General features: G+C 40.1%; 1 protein-coding gene across 2 annotated transcripts in view; it reads left to right on the top strand.

Moving 5' to 3' along the window:
• MTHFD1L (methylenetetrahydrofolate dehydrogenase (NADP+ dependent) 1 like) overlaps positions 1 to 16,354 on the top strand; it is a 240,469-nt gene that overhangs the window by 210,126 nt on the left and 13,989 nt on the right. The gene's annotated exons all lie outside the window — the stretch shown is intronic.

Raw genomic sequence — 16,354 nt, 5'->3', positions numbered from 1 at the left:
TCATAGGATGAACCCTGTTTGCTTTCATCATATAATACAAGGCATTTTTCATGGAAGGGGACTTTTCTCACATAATAGATCGCAAATTCTAATGGTATGAACCCAGGACACGAAGCCTTCTAAATTCTAATCTCAGCCATGAAACTGACTCCTCTTGTGGCCTTTGACAGGTCAATTAATCCTTCTGTCTCATTTTCCCCCTTGGTAAAATGGGGATTCTATTTATGTGTGCTTCAGGTGTATTGAGGATTAATTATTTCATGTTTGTAAAGTGCTTTAAAAATGAAAAACTGTAGGCTTGGAAGGATTCGATTTTTATCAGTAAATGTCGATGAACATTGATATCACTGTACACACACAAACCAACACCAAAAAGTTCCATCAATAATAATCAGAATGGACAGATACACAAAGTAAGAAAAATCCACTTGAGAACTTATTACAGTTTGATGTAAGGATATTTACTTTTGACCCCTGCTATTGACAATTTCTTTTAATGGTTATAAAGCTTAAACTTTTTTAATTGAATTCTGCCAAGACTATTTATAAATGCACGGTTGTAGTATTAAGAATATGTAAAAAAAAATTGTTTTCCAAAAATTAAATATATCTAATGGCATTTTGTTTTTTCCACAGTTGCCATGGCACATATGCATATGTTCAGCAAATAAGAGTATTTTTTTTAGTGTCTCTCTTTTTAAATTAAGTTTTGATATGAATACACTGCTCTACAGCCAAAATGCTTCTGAAATAAATGTAGTCAAACTTTACTAATTCTGGGTCACTGAGAACGAAAATGATGCTTAAAATTGTTGATTGGCTCTAGTTTTCAAGATATGCTATTGGGTCAGTATATACGACCCTTGACTTGGGAATGGCGGAGGATAAGTGAGTTATAAAGGGAAGGGATCTCAATTTAAACCAGAAATGACTAAAATACATCTTGGACTGGATCTATGAATAAATCTATGACTGGGTTTGGACAGTACTTGCTTTTTAGGCAGAACAATGAGTGATGCAATCTGAAGTTGGTATTGCGTCATACATGATATGAATTGCATAATGTTATTCCTAGAAGTCATGGATGACGCAATCATAATGAAGCTTACATCACTCTGCTGAACAAATTGCCCTAGATCAGCTCTAGAAATCATACAGTGTCGTGCTCTCTTATTGTCAGTATTTGATTTTGCAAAGGGACACATTTCTGTTCAGCCAAAGTGAGCAGAGATGCCTCGTACTTGTGTGAACAGTGCAGATATCTTCTGCTATGTTTGTGGTGAAGTGACTTTTGCATCACAAAAGCACAGTATAACCACTATGGTTAAGAAAGCCTATCACCTTTATTTTGGCTGCAAAATTGGAGATCAGGACAAGAGGTGGGCCCCACACATATGCTGCAACACTTGTGCAACAAATCTTCAGCAGTGATTGAACAGGAAAAGGAAATCTATGCCTTTTGCAGTGCCAATGATTTGGAGAGAGCCAGCAGATCATACCAGCAATTGTTACTTCTGCATGGTGCCTCCAGTTGGGAAAGGTGTGTCAAAGAAGAAAAAGTGGACTGTGCATTATCCAAACATTCCATCAGCTCTACGCCCAGTACCCCACGGAGAAGGACTGCCGGTTCCTGATGCACCAGAATCATTCTCACTTGAGTCAGATGAGGAAGAGGATGAAACTTCTGGTCCTGAACCATCAATGTCACAGAACCCACATTTTCTCCCATCCTCCTCCTCTGAACCACACCTCATAACATAAGGTGAACTGAATGACCTTGTTAGGGATTTGGAACTACCCAAGAGTAAGGCAGAGCTGTTGGGCTCCAGACTACAGCAGTGGAATCTCCTGGCAGGTGATGTTAGGGTTTCCATGTTCCGTGACAGTCAAAAGGATCTTGTCCCATTCTTCTTCATGGAAGGTGATCTTGTAGCCTGCAACAACATCGATGGTGTGATGGCAGCCCTCAACATCGTTCACGATCCAGATGAGTGGAGACTGTTCATTGATTCATCGAAGACGAGTCTTAAAGCTGTTTTACTGCATAATGGCAATGTATTGCCATCAATTCCAGTTGGTCATGCAGTCCATATGAAGGAAACCTATGACAACATGAAACAACTTTTAAGGTGCATAAACTATGACCAACATCAGTGGCAGCTTTGTGGCGATTTGAAGGTCGTTGCTCTCTTGCTTAGTCTGCAGACTGGATACACAAAAGTACTGCTGTTTTCTCTGCAAATGGGATAGTCGTGCAAGAGATTCCCACTATATCAAGAAAGATTAGCCACTCCGACAGTCATTGAAGCCTGGGAGGAAAAGTGTTCAGCATCCACCACTTGTTGAATCAAGGAAGATTTTGTTACCACCCTTACACATCAAGCAGGGTCTGATGAAGAACTTTGTCAAGGCCATTGACAAAACACAAGCAGCTTTCAAGTACCTCCGTGGAAAATTTCCAAGGTTAAGTGAAGCTAAGATAAAGGAAGGTGTCTTTTTTGGTCCTCAGATTTGTGAACTTCTTCGAGATGATGCATTTGACCATGCACTGCGTGGCAAGGAAAAGACGGCATGGAAAGCTTTCCAGTTAGTGGCAATAAATTTTCTTGGAAACAACAAGGCAGACAACTACAGGTTGTTGGTGGAAAACCTCCTCAAGGCATACAAAAACCTTGGTTGCAACATGTCACTAAAGATACATTTTTTGCACTCTCATATAGATTTTTTTCCACTGAACTGCGGAGCAGTGAGCGACGAGCACTGCGGGCGATTTCACCAGGACATTGCAACAATGGAGAAACTCTATCAGGGCAAATGGAGCCCATCAATGCTTGCGGACTATTGCTGGACAGTGACAAGAGATGCTCCATTTAATGAATACAAGAGACAAGCCAAAAAGCGCCGAGTAGACACTGAATAGGACTAAACTATGTACGTAATAGTTTTTTGCCTTTTGTTTCATAATAAATTTTATTTATATAACCCTTTTGCTGATTTTTAAAGTGTTACATAAACAGGACAGATGAAATATTATCATGTAAAGCAACCATAAACACATGAAAAAACCTAGGTTTACAATTTGATTAAAACTCTACTATCTACACAATATACATAGATATAAAATGTAAAAACTTAAATATCTTAGAAACAGTAGCCAATCAGTTGTTTTAATTGTCATATTTGAATTCAGCACATCAAAATACATAATAAATAACACATTTTATCTCTGAAGCAGACGACTTTTCAAAAATTGTAGCCCAGTGATATTGTAGTGATGAGGGAATTAAATCACACTTATCGTTTCTAAAATGTTTTTTCTTTTCTTCTTGAATCCATTATTTCTATTCAGGAAATTTCCAGAGAGTGTGATTCCGTTAATGCATTAGCTGTCTGCCCTTTGCACCATTAACTTGATTCCCATCTGGCAATTCAAACTCCCAATAAGGCTATGTAGAAACTCTAGATTTCAGGCATATTTAGGGTTGACATCAAAAAGGAAGATTGTCGTTCCTTAATGGGGTAAGGAAGGGGCAGATTTGTTTTGTACTAAGTAGATAAATAGGCACCAGCTACAAGACAGCCTGCAGTTTTTCTGCAATCTTACCACATTTATCAGGCACAGTGGGGAAATTATTAATACTTCGGCAGTGTCAGGGTGTAGATTCATCACAGTTGTTTTAAAAATGGCTGTAAAAGTAAGCTGGTCATCCACTAATAGAAATTGCAAAGGTCTTTTTATTTGAAAACCTTTAAAATAGTGGTATGAATAATTTTCTACTTTAAACACTGCTCATTTTCATAGCTTCATTTTCACCTCCAGGCTCATGTATCAGAAATCAGACAAGGCTCATCATTCAATGTAGCAGGCATGAAGATATGCCTACTCAATAGACTGCAGTCATTAAACATCTTGATATCTCACTCTTAATTAGAATGCAGGAATAAAGCCAAAAACATGAGTCAGAGTTTATCCAGAGTTTAAAAAGAAAAAAAGCTTCTAATTCTGAATCTTATATGTGGAGATATATCTCTCTCTATTCCTTCGACATCTATGTTACAGGTCTCTCCACTTAGTACCCACAGTGGTGTAAGCATAAGACTTTCCAAAAGAAGGGGATCCGTTTTTTAATACACTATAAAGATCTGTCCTTGGTCCCCTCCTCCTATGACAGCTTTCTCCAAAACCTTCCATATTCTCTGTTATTAACACCACCATTCTCCTTATCACCCAGGCCCAGTTTTGTCTTCTCCCCCTCCCTTGCCCCATATATCTAGGTCATGTCTAATTCCTTCTGCTTTTATCCATTATAACTTTTCTAAACAGTGACCTTTTCTCTATTTACTCAACTAAACCTCTTGTCTAGCGTGTCACAAGGGCCTCCTCATCTTGTCTTTATTCCTGTAACCCCCTCACCAGTCTCCTTGATTCAACTCCCAATCATCCTCCTCCATTACATAGCTTAGCAGCTGCTAAGATCTTCCACTTTTCCTGTCATGCTGACTATATCACATGCAAGCCCACAAATATCTTCATTGCCCCCCCCCCCCCATTTTCCACTACACTTTCAAATGTCTTGTCCTCAACTTCAGGACCCTTCAGGACTCTGCCCACACACCCACTCCCCACTTATTTGTCCTTGCTGCTCTCTCTGTTCCACCAGTTGCTAGTCTCAACCATCCCTTCCTTAGTTGTCCCACAACCAGTTGTCCTTTACTCATGGAACTACTCCCTCCTCACCTTCTGGTCCCACTTTTGCCATGGCTCCTACAGGAAATCAGCCAACTAATATTTGATCTTTGTTAAAATAATAATAAAATATTGTACATGATTTGGAACCATTAAGTCTTGCCCAGTGCAAGTCTGTGCAACCCCATAAACTTACTACCGGTACCATCATCCTCCTTCTCCGCTATTTTGTCACAGTCACTTGCGCCTTGTTTTTAATTCAATTCTAAGTGCTTCATGACAGGGACCATGCCTTCATGCAGCACGCAACACAATCAAACCCCATCCTGATTAGCGCCTTTCAGTGCTATCACAATATAAATAATGTGTCTGACTACTTTCAAAAAATTAATATACATTTTAAAAAGCTCATTTTTTTGAGGGAGAGCAGAAAGAAAACACTTACAGAGCGCATATTGTATCAGGGATGATATCCCATGGAAACAAAACACAGAAGTTACCATGCAAAGTTGACATTCAGCAGAGCTACAGTTTGTTTCTGTATTTCTACCTACTTGTCAACGGGAATTGCTGTACGGTCTGGACTGGTATAAGGGATATGGCAGAACTTGACATTCAACAGAGTTATCAGTTCTGTGATACACTTAGGAGAATACCCATTAGGGAATCCAGTTTACTGTTCATATGTCCAGACAAATTGATTCCTTTCTGGTCGTCTCAGTTAAGAATGAGCTGATGTAAAGCTTACAAGTCATGGAAAAAGTGGAGAAAATTAGTCTTTAGAAAAGGCACTTAGCTTGGGTCATGATATGTAGCCCAGACACAGAACGCCATGTTGGATGGTCAAGAGTATTAAATCTTTATTATTGATCCAGGACTAAAAATAAAATAAAGTTTAAATATGTTGTAACTATGGGAAAATTTGATATTTTAGTGGGAGTGAGAAGACAGTATTTCCACTTCTTGAGATATGGGATCCATTGTTTATTTGATAAAATAACTGGAAATGTGGTAGATTTAATCTATCCGGACTTCAGTAAAGTATTTGGCATAGTATCACATAGGAAATTAAGCTGCAGAAGATGGGGATTAGTAGGAGAATTGTAAAGTGGGTAAGGAAGTGGCTAAGAGAGAGATGACAATGGATTATGCTGAAAGGAAAACTTCCTGCTGGAAGGAGATTACTATTAGAGTTCCTCAGGGATCAGTCTCGGGATTGATTTTATTTAATATTTTCATCAATGGCCTTGGCATGAAAAGTAGGACTGTGGTAATGAAATTTGCTGGTGACACAAGTTGGAAGGCATCATCAATACAGAGGATCATTGGAATTTTACCCAGGAAGAATGGGATGACCTTGAGGACTGGAATAATAGAAGTGGGATGAAATTTAATAGTACAAAGGGCACAGTCACGCACTTAGGGACTAATAACAAACAAATTCTGCTATAAAGCAGAAGACCCATCAGTTGGAGATAACAGGAAGAGAGAGACCTGGGTGTATTTATTAGTTGATCACAAGATGAGTATGAGCCACCAGTATGGTATGGCATGTCAACACCAAAAAAGGCAAATGCAATTCCAGGATGTATCGGGTGATGCATTTCCAGTAGAGAGTAAAAAGTATGAATGTTATTTTACAAGGCACTGGTAAGAGACTTATAATATATGGAGATATACCTATATCTCATAGAGCTGGAAGGGACCCTGAAAGGTCATCAAGTCCAGCCCTCTGCCTTCACTAGCAGGACCAGGTACTGATTTTTGCCGCAGATCCATAGGTGGCCCCCTCAAGGATTGAGCTCACAGCCCTGGGTTTAGCAGGCCAATGCTCAAACCACTGAGCTATCCCTCCCCCCTTCATGTGGAATACTGTGTACAGTTCTGGTCACCCACGTTCAAGAAAAGTGAATTCGGACTGGAACAGGTGCAAATAAGGTCTACTAGGATGATCAAGGGAATGAAAGGCCTGTCTAATGAGAAGAGACTGGAAGAGCTTGACCTGTTTAGTCAAGCAGAATGAAGGCTGAGAGAGAAAAACAACTCCCCTCTATAAATACATCAGGGGGGTAAACAAAGGGAGGGAGAAGATAGGGATTTGGAGCAGAGCCCGGAGCAGGAGCGCGGAGCAGCTCCGGAGCAGTGGAGCTGCAGGTTTTAGCCTGGAGCTGGAGCTGAGCCAGAGCATGAGCATCGCTCCAAAGCCCTGGGAGAAGAGCTGTTTAAGCTAAAGGACAATTTTGGTACGAGAACAAATGGGAAGAAACTGGCTATGAATAAATTTAGGCTGGAAATTAGAAGAAGTTCCTAACTATCAGAGAAGGGAGGTTCTGAAACAGCCTCCCAATAGGATTTGTGGGGGCGGGTAACCTGACTAATATGGGGCTTGATAAATGTCTGAATGGTAGTATATGGCAGAGTTGTCTGCAATAGCAGAGAACCGGACTCTAGGACCCAACAGTTCCCTTCCAGTCCTGTGTTTCTGATCAGTGATGCAATAACCACAATTTGCCTGGACGACAAAGATGAGGCAAACAAAACTGTTGTTTTTCAATAAGCAATCTCCCTGTCCACATTTAAAATCAGTGGCTGTTTGTATGAGTGTGTATTTTCCGTTAACTTCACTTATAGAGTCACAAGGGTCTTATTTCAGTTACCTTTACTATTTTGTTAAGAGGAAAGGAAGAGGAAGAAACACCTCTAAACTGTTAGTCCAGGCAACTAGTGACTTAAAATTGTTACCATCTGGTGGCTGTTCATGGCTTATGTAAAATAAATTGGTGGTGTCAATGCGGTTCCTAATGGATAGATGTTCACATCACTGAACCACATGGATGTGGAGACTTAACTAGTCTCTGATGTCTAGAGCTGATCCCCCAGGTCAAGGCGGAGGCACACTGATATTGCAGTGATGGAGAAGTTTGTGCTGTTGCTGTCTGCAGTGCACCTGTTCTTAAAAAAAAAACATTTCAGTCTCTGGAGCTTTCAATTAGGCACCGTTCATGAGAAATAAATAATGACAAAAACAGAGAAATCGAGCTGTTCTGTGAAATCTGCATTCTGGATTTTATTATTCCAGTGTCCTGAAAGCTAGGTAATGTCTGCTGAAATGAGATTAACATGATGAACTCAACTCCCTCTCCCCCTCCTCATGAAGACTTCTCATTTCAGATATTTTCCAAAAGACTGCAACCCTTTGGGTAATTAATAGATGGCCACTAGCTCTTTTTAAGTACTTTTAGAAGTTAAATTATGAGACCATGTAATCAACCCATTGTCAGGATAAAAAATGGAACATGACTGTGTTTAAAAAAAATAAATAAATAGCAAGCCATATCCCCTCTCTGGGTAACCTACAGGTTGATGTTGAACAGAACTAGCTCATTTTTTTACAGTATGTTATACCCTCAGACTTCAGAAAACTGTGCATCTGTTCAGAGGCTGGTGGATCTAAACTATACCTGAGGGAGTCACTTTATCAACAGTTACATATTTTTCTACTCAGTAAAATTTTGCATTCTTCTTGGGTTTTTCAATGCTGAAATTTGGTGCCCGTTAGGGGCGGGTGAACCTAGGGCGACCAGACAGCAAGTGTAAAAAATCGGGACGATGGGTGTGTGCGTGGGGGGTGGTAATAGGATCCTATATAAGAAAAAGACCCAAAACTCGGGACTGTCCCTATAAAATCGGGACATCTGGTCACCCTAGGTAGGTGAACCTGGCCATTTTCCCAAGGCATCAGTAATTGGAAGGAGTGAAATTTGCTGAGTACTGAGCACACATTGCATCTGCTTTATGCAATTACCTGCTACCATTTTCCTTCATCTTCTAAGATTTATAGCAGCTTCACATTTTCAGCAGTGGTGTCAATCTGTCAGCAAGTATCAGGGGGTAGCCGTGTTAGTCTGTATCTACAAAAACAACAAGGAGTCTGGTGGCACCTTAAAGACTAACAGATTTATTTGGGCATAAGCTTTCATGAGTAAAAACCTCACTTGAGGTTTTTACTCACGAAAGCTTATGCCCAAATAAATCTGTTAGTCTTTAAGGTGCCACCAGACTCCTTGTTGAATCTGTCAGCAGTAATCAGCTGAGATTCCATGTGAAAAGAAGAGGCTTTTAACCAAAATGCCATAGTAGGGCAGCACAGTGCCGAATTGGACTTTCCCCCATGATACCTGATTTATAGATAGCTGGCCCTTGTGGGAAAATAGTGGGTGTGAAATGTACAGGTTTCAGTAAATGCAGAGCAAATTAGTTTGGAGATGCTACACTAGCAGGGCTCGGGGGATAGTCCCACCCCAAAACACTTCTTTCTATGGAACCTGGATACCAGCAGGGGAGAGGGAGTTACATAGAATCATAGGACTGGAAAGGACCCCGAGAGGTCATCTAGTCCAGTCCCCTGCACTCAAGGCAGGACTAAGTATTATCTAGACCATCCCTGACAGGTGTTTGTCCAACCTGTTCTTAAAAATCCCCAATGATGGAGATTCCACAACCTCCCTAGGAAATTTAATCCAGTGCTTAACCACCCTGACAAGAAGTTTTTCCTAATGTCCAACGTAAACCACACTTACTGCAATTTAAGCCCATTGCTTCTTGTCCTAGACTCAGAGGTTAAGAAGAACAATTTTTCTCCCTCCTCCTTGTAACAACCTTTTATGTACTTGAAAACTGTTATTTAATTCTGTCTTGTCAGCCTCTGGATTCCTGTGATGTCAATGAACCTGTTATTTGACATTTGGTCCTGGTCACCAGAAGATTCAGATAATTGAGGGACGGTACCCTAGGGCCACCAAGCATCAGTGATACCCATGCTCCCTGAAGCCATATGAAATAGGACCCCCTTTCCTGCCACCTCCAATGGACTAGTTCTTCCTGAGAGAATTTATCAGCATTTTCTGATCAGCAGGCAGCTTGTCAGGAATGGAAACAGCCCGTGGAGACTTTGGTATTAGAAGTGAAGTAGAGGGAAGAGGATGATCATTCATGGGAGGTGTAGATGCTGTCTATCCAGAGTTGCTGTGTGGAGTCAGGCTGGTTGGATGATGAGGGAGGATGGGGGTTGGGTAATGGAGCATGTTATACTGAAGGAGGATTTTAGTGGCTTGTCATGGAGAAATTTTGTGGAACATACTTTGGAACGAGTCATCTCAGATTTGTAACCCTAGTTTTCTCATCCTTGTATTTCTTTACCTACTGTTTGTAGCTCTCACTTGTTGTATTGTGTATGTCCTTGACTGTTAACTCTTCAGGACAGGCAACATTTCTGTATTATCTGTAAAGCATCCAAGAATATTGTGGATGCTGTGGATAAATAATAATCTTAGGACAAGTGACTATGAGAATTGTGTGTCCCCAAAGTAGACACGCAAATCTGGAAGCTGCATCTGAACACTTGACCCACACAATCTCAAAATAGGTGATTATTTTTCAAGTAAAACTACAAGGTTGGTATTGTATTGTGATTAGGGGACGAATTTTCTCCAGCTTCAGATGTACTTTTGTATCTTCAAAGATGAAAATGCTAGAGTTATTCAACTTAGAGAAATTGCTGCCATGTATGTGATACACAAATATATTTTACTTTTTTGAGGGAGATTCGCGCAACTCACTTTTGAGTTATATCCATACACTGCACTTATTTATTTATGTAATTATTTATTTTTCTTGAAATAACTAAAGAGATGCTCATCCAAGCCTCCATGTTCCCTAATACACACAATAACATTTAAATCTTAACCGTGTTAAAATTCAACAGGAACTTGGCCAGCCATATACCTACAAAAACCTCTTTCTTCCTTTCCATCATCTAGGAAGCATAGCCTGAGCCTTCTCCAAAAGCCCCGGTGAAACAGATGTCTTTTGCGGTGTTCCCAAAAGGTCACCAAAAGCTGGACTATTTAGGACCAAAGGGGAAACAAATTCCAGAGTCCTAGAGTCCTGCCAGTCACCCCCCCTCTTTTGTATAAGGGCAATCCAGCTCAAGCGATCTATTGTCTGGAACTGTGACAATATGACAGTGGGAGAAAGGGGTGATCACTCACGTAGGCTGATCCCTGGTCATTTAGGGCTTTCTGCAATGTAACCAATATCTTAAAGTCCAGCTGGATGGTGAAAGCAGATGAGGAATGTATGTCTCTCTTATTGCCAGAGATTATCAATATTTCCTTGAAGCAGAGCAACTCCATCACACCTCAAACATGTGGGGACCCAGCCCTTGCTTAAGAAGCCATCACAGGAAAAAAAAAAAACAATGGAAAAACTGATATCAGGCGGTAGTCAGCGCCTAAAATCAGGCAACATGCCAGTGAAGCAAAGTTCTTTGCAGACAATAGAATGTGATTAAAGTTGCAGATCTTCTTTATAAGCATTATTTTGTTCTTTTGGGAGGAATTAACATTTTATGTGTCTTGTTATGAGGCTTCTGAGTGCAACAAACCTCCTTTATATTAAGCTTCGCCCCCCCCCCCCCCCCCCCCCGAAAAAAAAAGAAACGTGAACTTCATTTTATTGTCTGAATATTACCAGGTTTGGACAAATTTTCATAAAACCTTATAATTAAACTTTTATTTTAAGCACTGACTAAAAATTGTTGCTGAGCAACTTTGATAAACCACGTATTTGTTTTGAGGCACTGAAACATGCTGAAATTATGTTTTTAAAATATGATTTAGTTAGTACAATAGCTTTTTTGAGAAATAGTGTAACTTCTAAGTCTAAATTTATTAGTTTTTTTTAAAACCGTTGATTCTTTTCCAAGAAAGCCCCAACTTGCCTGCATTATGCATGTGTTTTTCCAATCTCAGGGTTTGTTCTATTTTTTTTTTTTTTTTTAAGAGGCAGGTTGAAGGTCACTTAAGAGAGCTAATTCTGTCTTGGGAATAGCTCTACACCATTCCTTTAGCAGGGATATATTTCCTCTATTGCTTCAAGCCAGCCATATCAGCTGTATTTTTTGCATTAAATATTGCTTTTCTTCTTCTTTTAATTACTGTCGTTCTGCTTTCACTTTTATGCTATTTTACTTTCTTATTGAAAAAGTGAACTACTATTGAAGTTTTATAGGGCCTCAATTCTGTAAATTGACCTGTGTTGATGTACAAGTCTGATGGATGTCAGTGAGATTACTCCCATGCTTAAGATTAAGAACCTGTGTAAGTGTTTGCAGTATCAACGACATACACGTTTGCTTCTGGCCAGCGAGGTCTCTTTAGCTCCACAGACATTAAGATTGTGAGTAATTCAAGCAAAGAAAATTGTTGGCCAGATCCTCAGCTGGTGTAAATAACCATAGTTCCTTCACATCAGTTTAGGAGAGTGGTCTCCAAACTGTGGGGTGCACCCCCTCTAGGGGGCACGGAGGAACGTTCAGGGGCGAGTGCAGCAGGGCTTGGGCTAGCCCCCATGGAGGGTAGGGGGGTAGCACCACCCAGCCTCACTCTGACCCCAGCTTAGTTCCAGCCCCAGCTGCAGCTCTGCCCTGCCCCCTGTGCCCCCCCCTTCCCCCGCAGCCCAGCTCTGCCCTCGTTCCCTCTCCACCCCCAGGCCAGCTCTGCCTCTAGCCCCAGCTCCTCCCCCATCCCCAGTTTAGCCTCCAGCTCTGCCTGCAGCCCACGCTCCTCTGATGAGCCAACTATGCAGTAATGGGGGGGAGGCATGGACAGATTCCATGGTAAGGGGGTGCGTGACAGGAAAAGTTTGAGTACCACTGGTTTAGGAGCTGCCCTGTGTATTTATGTGTAATAATAAAACCAAATTAAACATAACGCCTGCATGCATGCAGTGATCTTCATAAATGGAGTTTTTCTCGTGTATTGATTTTAGTTGAGAGGGTAGAGAATATACAATCCTCCCTTTTAGGATTTTATTGATAAACTATCCCAAGTTACAAGTCTGCCATGTTCCCTTGAGAAACATCATCTGCTCTCTGTACAGTTTCAAGGGGTTCAGAATTGTCTCAGATTGTTTAATTAGCAAAAGGACACTATTAGATAATGTGAATAATTCAGATTCCACAGTGGGAGCAACATAACTCCATAAACCGCAACAAGGAGAAATTTCCTGACTGAGTTCTTCAAAGATTTTTCATATCCTGTATTCTTTTGGTTTCAACTCTTTTTCTGAGATGCATAATCTTCTGTTTTTTTCCTCTAATTTACAGATCTTACCATGCTTGTAAAGCAGACAGATGTTGAACTGTATCTGAAAGTCACTAAACATGAATTGCTTGTAGAACTCAAGCCATCTGGTTTTAAAATCATACCATTGTGCTAATACAGCTAAGGCATTGTCAGCTCCTATAAGAATTTTTAATTTTATTTGTTTATATATTGGAAATAAGAGACAGGTTACGTCAAGCACTGATAAGCAGCTGTATAATAAAAAGAGGAAGCTAAGCAAAATAGTTCCTGTTGGGAAACCTTGACAAATCTGGTTAACAGAATCTCTGAGCCTGATTATGCAACTGTAACTCACGCTGGGGTGAAATTCATCCCTGTGCCTAGGCCTTGTGCATCATCTACGGCTTCAGATTAGCATTTAGGTGAGACTTAAATGGTATACAGGCCTTCTGTCTGGCCCTCTGCACAGGGGTCAAGCTGGTAAGGGGGTAAGTGGTGAACATTTACTCACCCACGTAGCCACATTAACTCCAACACATTTCTCTGTGACTTCAAAAGATCAGTTTGCCTGTAGGTGAGTCAGAAGATACAACACCAAATGTCTTTTATTTGTCAGAAGAGTGCCTAACTGTTGTAGCAATAAGCACGTTAGAAATGCCTAAAAATGCAGGTGAATTGAGATTTTGATATGTATTATTTAGCATAGAGTATAGCACATGTGACAGCAATGCTGGGCAAAAGTGAAGTACCAGAATATGGAGGAAAACAGAATCAGAAATGGCTCATCCTTTTTCCTGTATTGTCATTGACTGTCTTTGAACTTCACAGCTCCAGCAAAGCCAAGTCCTGTATATACAATAGCTATTTAGATCAGTTATATTGATTGAATAATATGCACCCAAGGAAGTCAGCAAATAAGTTCCTCTTTATGGAATAAATCCTTTTTAAAAACTGATAAAAAACCTCCAACCAGTTCTTGGCAAGAAACTAGTGTATCCTCTATAGAGATCTGTATGTAAACAATAATTTAATGTGTTGATTAAATTTGCTGAGACATTATTGCAAGAATAAAATCCGTTACAAATATAACAAATTATCTGTAGTGAACATATCCAACAAACACATGTACTTAACTAATCTGAGAATTAAATAGCTTAAAATCAAGTATCGGAGGGGTAGCTGTGTTAGTCTGGATCTGTAAAAAGCAACAGAGTGTCCTGTGGCACCTTTAAGACTAACAGATATATTGGAGCATAAGCTTCTGACGAAGTGGGTATTCACCCACGCATGCGTCTGATGAAGTGGGTATTCACCCATGCAAGCTTATGCTGCAATACATCTGTTAGTCTTAAAGGTGCCACAGGACCTGTTGCTTTTTATAGCTTAAAATGTTAATTTCGCTAGCAGACAGTGGGATTCAATTCTAGGCGGCACGCGAGCTGATTTTCAGTGGCACTCACACTGCCCGGGTCTTGGCCACTGGTCCGGAGGGCTCTGCATTTTAATTTAATTTTAAATGAAGCTTCTTAAAACATTTTAAAAACCTTATTTACTTTATGTACAACAATAGTTTAGTTATATATTATAGACTTAGAGAAAGAGACCTTCTAAAAACGTTAAAATGTATTACCGGCACGTGAAACCTTAAATTAGAGTGAATAAATGAAGACTCGGCACACCACTTCTGAAAGGTTGCCGACCCCTGGCCTAAAACATGGTTGACTGGGACTGAGGAGACCGGAGGTTTGCAGAAACTACCAGAGTGCTACTACCACAACTTTCTAAATGAACTTTCACCCCCCCTTCCCTGCAAAGGAAAATTAGATGTAGCTCAATATTAGCAAGATTTCTGAGAACATCCTTAATGAAGCTTCTTTAAGAATAACTGACACCCTGCTCTTGTAAGGAATCATAAGTATCCTTCTACCTTTTTGTCTAGGTATGTGTATGAAACTCCGACATCATAAATACGTAAGACAGATAGCGGTTGTATTAGACCTTTTTCAACTAAAATCATGCTTTACTTTTGCCAGTGTTGGTTTCCAAGAAGTATAATTATTAACATAATCCCCACAATAACTTTTATATTTAAAGCATATTGCTTTTTCCTCCAAACCTTATTGTTTATGTAATACTATAACTACATGCACATAATAGTGTAGCCATCAACACAAGTGTTGCGCCTTTCACAAAATCTTTCTAAAGGATTATTGGCTGTAGTGCAGAGTTAAAAGAGAGCTTTCAGGGGTTTGTAGAGAATTGCAAATATCTTATTGGAAATTATTGATTCAAGTGAGTTCCTACAAACTTGCCCCAATTCCCTTGTTGCATTTCTTAGCAGATGTTTAAAAGCTGTGTGAATTCTTGGTAGATGAGATTTCTTGGATGGAGAAAACATTCAGATATATTGAATGAAGAGTTTAAACTTGAAGTCCACACCACCCGTGGTTACTGAAGTTCCATTGCAGTTTTGGCAAGAGAAGATACGATAGCCATAGTCTTGCTCTGATTCCAGTTTGGATAGTTTTATTCTGCCTACCTAAATTCCACCTGTAGTTTCATTTGGATAACATTCTAATTCACGGCTACTTACCCTAACCTGTTTTTGTAGCCTTGCTGTGTGGTGTTACTTAGCTGCCACATTACATTTTAGAGGTCACTGAATATCAGTGGAGGGTGAAGTGATCCCTGTGTAGTATATATGATGTGTAAACTGTGAGACACATCAGGATCTGGTGTGCATGAAAGTCACTATAGGAGTGTGAAGTTCTTATTTGCTGTTTCAGTGCATTTTTCCTGCTGAAGACTGGCTAATTACCAAAGTGATTTCTTTTCATAGGAGAATTTGCTCTTTCAAAGCCCATTATCTGCTTCTATTTTTTACTTTTAAAATACTGGTGTCAATTCAGTGCTTATTTAAGATGAAAAAGCCTTGGAGACTGAAGTCTTTTATTTATCCACTGAGCAGGTACAGCATGTGTAGCAACCAGTGGCAGATTAACAAGACCCTCTGTACATGAAGATCCAGGCTCCCAATACCTCCGGAGGGCTTCTGAGTTCTACCTGCTGGGTTTGGGATCAGCCTATAAACTCAAAAACACTAATCCCACCTTGTACTCTTTTGGGAGAAAGTAGAAAGCAGGGGAGGGGGAGGGAGCTTTGCTTCTGAATATGCAGCCATGCAGAAAGTAAGCCTGTCAAACCTATTGTCACTGCTTTGCAATCTACTGAGCAACCGTCTTTCTATCATTTCCTTTTAGTGGAGCACTAGTGAGGGGATCACTCAGTAATAATCCCCTAAACCATCCAGCCATCTCCTCCTATGTGACCCTGCAGTAAAGATAAAGGGCCAAATTCTGTCCTGTGTTACATTTGTGTATACAACTGGCAACAGCAGAGAATCTACTCTGGTTCACCATTGCTATTCAGAACTGCGGGCAATTGTGAAACTGACAAAGCATGTCAGTTTTACTCTGTGATACACTGAGACAGAAGATGTTTTCTGTACTGTGATTTAGATAAAATATACTTTTTTGTATGC

This window comes from Malaclemys terrapin, chromosome 3 (genome assembly GCF_027887155.1).
Source record: "Malaclemys terrapin pileata isolate rMalTer1 chromosome 3, rMalTer1.hap1, whole genome shotgun sequence".
NCBI lineage: Eukaryota > Metazoa > Chordata > Testudines > Emydidae > Malaclemys > Malaclemys terrapin.
Note: the sequence above shows the minus strand (reverse complement) of the source record. Positions and strands in the feature narration are given on the sequence as shown.